The 5905-nt window shown below is 41.0% G+C and overlaps 1 pseudogene; it reads right to left on the bottom strand.

Annotated features, from left to right (window-relative positions):
- Positions 1–328: 328 nt before the first annotated feature.
- LOC106982481 (60S ribosomal protein L10a-like) lies at positions 329–3080 on the bottom strand (annotated as a pseudogene).
- Positions 3081–5905: the final 2825 nt, after the last annotated feature.

Raw genomic sequence — 5905 nt, 5'->3', positions numbered from 1 at the left:
GGCAATGTCAGCTCACAAAGCACCTCCCTCTCCCTAGTCATAGGCAGACGGGTAATGGTGGCACAGGGTTTATTAAGCTGTGTGCCTTAGTTTTTTGTTTTTTGGGTTCTTTTAAACATTTATTTATTTTTGAGACAGAGAGAGACAGAGCATGAACAGGGGAGCGTCAGAGAGAGAGGGAGACACAGAATCTGAAACAGGCTCCAGGTTCTGAGCTGTCAGCACAGAGCCTGACGTGGGGCTCGAACTCACGGACTGCAAGATCAAGACCTGAGGTAAGTCGGCTGCTTAACCCACTGAGCCACCCAGGCGCCCCTTAGGCTGTGCCTTAGTACAAGCGCTAGGGCTTGCCCATGGTGCTCTTGATGTATAAAGCCCAGATGTTCTGTCAATTCTTCTTGGGCATTGACACCAATACCAGGAAATTCACAGCTAAGTGGATATTGTACACAGGCTCATCATCTGTCACCTTCACGTAGTCAACAGTGGCAGTGGCCAGACACAGCACCAAATTCATCTGGAATTTGATCGTGGACTTCACTTCATCCACTTTGGCCACCGTGTACTTACTGCGGGTCAGGAAGGAAGGGAAGTTGTATCAGCCTTATTGGAGCCTGGGCCCAAGATTCGTGGCATCTGCTTGATCAGAGGTTCTGAAACCAAAAAGGCATCGTGCTTCCTGACTAATTTTTTATTCTTGTTGAGTTTCTTCAGTGCCTCAGTGTCCATGTGGGGAATATCCTCAGCCTTGGCCTCATCACAGTGATGCTGGTCCCCCAAAATACATATGGAGAACTTGGCGTGGGGAGTGGCCTTAAGCCTGACAGTACCCAAGAAGCATTGGTCTTTCTGAGTGTCATAGTTCTTCAAGTTGATCTGTAGCTCCAGTCTCCAAAAACTTCCCGTGCTTGACTGGTTGCCCTGCAGGACTTCTCACACTGCCTCACACAGGGTGTCATGGGAGACTGCTGCTCAAGGTGCCGCATGCCACAATAACCAGAAAAGACACAATGGAGGTTTCATTCTGAGGCCTCTTCTGTTGGCCTGTTCAAACCACCTTCTAGCTGCATGCTCCCATGGCCTTTCCTTGGTATGTACACCAGAGAGGGGAAAAGAGGGAGAAAGCACAGGTGTCTCTTCTTATAATGGCACTAATCCCGTTGGATCAGGGCCTACACCTATAACCCCACTTAACCCTATTTAGCTTCCTAAAAGCACCATCTCCAAATACAGCCACACTAGGCACTTTAACATGAATATGGGGGGGACGCCAGGGGGCAAAAACATTCAGTTCACAATAGATCCCTAAATAGAACTGGTTTTCCCACAAACTTATAAGTAATATTTGAGAATGCCTCCAGGAAATTTAGAACTATGATTTCTTTATTAGCATAATATATACTGTTTGCTTTAATAATACAATGTTAAAGTTCTCGACAGAATATCAGGAAGGAGAAGGCAGACCATTCAGGTGGGGCCACCTGAAAATGATCTCCCCAAGAAAAGGAATTAGCATGAAAGGGACTGGATTCCACTTCCTGTAGAACAGATGTCAGAAGAGGGATCAAGTGCTGAAAACATGAAGTTTGGGGGGAAAATGGAGAGGTGCAGCCAGTGAGCTGAGAGAAGCCTGTGCAATGCATGATGTTGTATTCCATAGCTCTTTTCTCATAGGGTCGCAAGTCTGTTTGGATTCTTATGAAACACAGTGAAAAGGGCCAAACCAGCAATCGTTTCCACCCAGGAAAGTACCACTTGCAGGAGGTAAGAAGCAATGTGTAGCTGTGTTTTAGGTTGTTGTGATGACTGAAGAGCACCATTTACAGGCTTAATGTCCACAAAGCAAAGGATGGTTCCACAGATTGAAGAACAGTGTTAGCCAAATATCAATCAGTTTTGTCTAAATTTACCTAAGTCTCTGAGGGATACCTGAGACCCTGGGTCACGGTTATTTGTCTATTCATTCACTCACACATACATTTATTAAATTCCTACTAAATGGAGAAAAGCTGGGATAAACCCACATGAGTTATACATGGAACCTGCTTCCAAGGAATTTATAATCTAAACGCACAACTAAATACGATGTTTTCTGATACATTCTGTAGTAGTTGTATAAAGAGATCAACAAGACAGTGATTAATTCAAACAAGGTGAGAATAGAGAGGAGAGCATCAGGGAAAATATGTTCAAACTGAGATAGAAAGGATGATTCGAATACCAGCCAGTTGCCATTGTAGCAGTGAGGAAGAAGGCCATTCAGTTGGAAGGAATGACAAGTGCAAAGGCCTGGAGGCATGAAAGTATCTGATGGGTGTCACGTAGCATGGGATACAAACTATAATCTTGGTAGGTGAGACTGGAAAGGCAGGTTGTGACCGGATCGTGAAAATCCTTACAAGTCATTCTAAGAAGCTTGGATCTCAATCCTTAGAAAATGGAGACCCATGAAAGAATTTGATCTAGAGAAATGACATAATTATTTATGAACTTAAAACACAGCTCACAGAAGAGGAGAGACTAGAAGGAGGAAAACGACTTGAGAGCATTGTACTAGTGCGGAGGAGAAAAAATAAGGAGGGTGGGAAAGGAAAGAGTAGAGTCAAGGAGATAGAGATAGGTATTTCAGAGCTGGAGTCAACACCCTCCCTATACTGTAGAGAAGTTAATTCAAAACAGTCAGGGTGGTTCTTCCAGGTTTCTGTGACCCCAGTTGAAAGTGAAATGTACTGATACGACTATTTCCAATATTGGCATTTTATGGACTTGTAGAAGCCTAAATGGGGAAAGAAAAACAAAAGGCAATTTATCGTGACAAAAACTACATGGTCTTGTGTTAATTGTGGATAAAGCTGTATTTACTTAAGCAGCTAGGAGTTTATCCTTCTGCAGTTCCCTGAAGGACTGGTTGGTAAAATCAGCTGCTGTGTTGCTAAAATGCCAGTGGGCTTTAGAGGTAAATTCTCTCTCAAGGTAAGGAATTTCCAACACACAGTGATACCTCTGAAATTTGTTTCCCTACCAATTTGGTCTTCCACTGATTTGCTATTATGTTTTCCTATAATCAGGACATAGGCCATCTGTTCGAAAATGCTTTAGCCTGAACAACATGGATGGGACGGATGGCAAGGGAAAAAGCCAGCAACATGATATTGCTACTGTTTTAATCTTTACAAAGCTTTCGATATGAGGGTCTCAATGTCCCCAGTAATCTTAACTCACAGAATGGACTAACAGTCTTTTCCCAGAGAAGAAGTGACTTTGCTTTTCCTCCTTTCTTTTTTTTTAATGTTTATTTATTTATTACTTATTTGTTTTGAAATAGAGAGAGAACATGAACAGGGGAGGGGCACAGAGAGAGAGAGAGAGGGAGACAGAGAATCCCAGGCAGGCTCTACACTGTCAGCGCAGAGCCCCATTCAGGGCTCGAACTCATAAACTGTGAGATCATGACATGAGCAGAAGTCAGACGCTTAACCAACGGAGCCACCCAGGTGCCCTGCTTTTCCTCCTTTCAATGCACCACTGTTCACTTGCAGATTTGGGAAAGGCCATTGGACAGGGTTCTAGCTTTGGCTCTGTGTCCACGAACTTCCAAGAATGGTGACCAGATTCTCACAATCTACTCTGCTTACCGGAGATGCTGTCCTTTGTGGCCTACTAATTCGGCATGTCACGTGGAGGCAAAGAATTTCCAAACTTGTTGGATTACGGCTTCTGGCAACCGACGCTGCTGGCAATTGGAAGGCTTATCCTCTGTGTTTCTGTTTTGATTCCCTGTTGTTCCTGAAGTTTCAGGAAGGAAGTCAGCGGGAGTCAAACATATTTGGTTTTTATTACACCATCTCCATATAATCTTCCTCTACAATTGTTTAAAAATAATGCTCACGTCATTAAAGAAGAAAATAAACACCAGTCAATTGAGGCTGTATAGTTAAATTTAGAGTCTGAACTGATAACACAGAAGAGGTTCAAACTCAGTATTTTCCCATCAGGCAAAAGGCAAGGTAATTATATTAATGTTATATTGTGTAATTCTAGAATTTTGTACCTAGGATTTTGCTCCCTTTGGTCCAGGAATATTTCTTACCCATCTAAGTATCTCATGCATGCCATTAAATATCTAGCGTCCCTAAATACTTACCTAGTCCAGGGTGACAAAACAGTAAGCCATCTTTACAATAACTAACATCTATTGAGACCTTAACTGGTGCTAGACATGGTCTTAAGTACTTTGAATGTATTAACGCATGTAATCTGTAGTTATGTATGTATGTATGTAATTACTCACGTAAGAGTGCTGCTATCATTACTCTTCCTGTTGTTCCGATAAGCTACAGATGCAAAGAAAGAAAATTTTCCAAGCTAACAAAGCTACTGGTAGGAGAACTGGGATTTGAACTCAAGTTCTTGCACAGTCTGTATTTTTAACCATCAAGGAATAATTTTTGTTGTTGTTGTTTAAAATATGTACACACACAGAAGAAAGTCATGAAGAGTCATAGTAGCATTTTTCAAGGAGGGGATTTTTCATGGTTTTAATTGTATTGAAATTTTTTTTTATTTTGAAATAATTCTAAATGTACAGAAATGTTCTAAAAAGACTACATAGGCTTTTCAGATACTCTTCATCACCCCTAATATTACTATCTTACATAATCAGAGTACAATTTTGGAAACCAGGAAATTAATATTGGTACATATTATTAGCTAAAGTACAGTCCTTATTCAAATTTCACCAGTTTTTCCACTGATGTCCTTTTTCCATTCCAGGACCCAAACCAGGCTGCCACATTGCATTTAATTATCGTGTTTCCTTCGTTTCCTCCAATCTGTGACAGCTCTCCAGTTTTATTTCCCCAAGCTCCCCAGTCTTAGCTTTTGTGACTTCAATACGTTTGAAGACGACTGGTCAATGGTCGGCAGAATGTTTATCAATTTGGGTTTAGCTGATGTTTTCTCATGATTAAATTAAGGTTACGCATTTTTGGCAAGACCATCACAGAAGTGGTATCTTCTGCAGCATATTATAGTATACCTGATGTTGATATATCTTAATTCTGATGATATTAACATTAATAATTTTAGGTTGATGTTTGCTAAGTTTCTCCATGTTTTCTTTTTGTGCTTAAGAAATATATTGTGTAAGACTTTTTGAGATTATGCACACGCCCTGTTTCTCCTACAACTTTTACCTACTAATTTAGCAACCATCGATAGAATGTGTCTGCAATTATTTCTGTGGGGTTTGCCTAATAAAGTTTGTATTTCCTTCATTTCTTCTACACTGATTAATTGGAATTCTGTAAGAAAGAGTTACATCTGTTTTCCCACATTTATCTATCTGTCTGATTATTTATTTATATCAATATGAGCTCATGGATATTTATTTTATTTTATTCTATTGGTTATAATTCAATACTGTCATCTATTTTGTGCTAAATTCGGCCACCAGGAGCTCCTATAGTGTGGCTCCTATGTCCTTTCAATGTAATCCATTCTTTTTCTTTTTTTTTAACATTTATTTATTTTTGAGACAGAGAGAAACAGAGCGTGAACGGGGGAGGGTCAGAGAGAGAGAGGGAGACACAGAATCTGAAACAGGCTCCAGGCTCTGAGCTGTCAGCACAGAGCCCAACGCGGGGCTTGAACTCACAAGGACGCCCAACTGACTGAGCCACCCAGGCGCCCCTAATCCATTCTTTTTCAATCACTTCCTTATTTTCTGGTACAAAAAGTTATTCTAGGATCTTCTTGTATTTACCCTAACAATATGGGAATCAACTATTTCTCCAGAGACCTGGTTTCTTTTATTGGAGAATGGTATTTAGAAACCAAAATCTGGGCACTAAGTATGCTCATTGCTTCTGGGCTCACCTTTCTTCTAGGCCCACTCAGTGGACAG

The sequence above is a fragment of the Acinonyx jubatus genome, chromosome B1 (assembly GCF_027475565.1).
Source record: "Acinonyx jubatus isolate Ajub_Pintada_27869175 chromosome B1, VMU_Ajub_asm_v1.0, whole genome shotgun sequence".
NCBI lineage: Eukaryota > Metazoa > Chordata > Mammalia > Carnivora > Felidae > Acinonyx > Acinonyx jubatus.
This window is presented reverse-complemented; position numbering and strand designations above follow the sequence as displayed.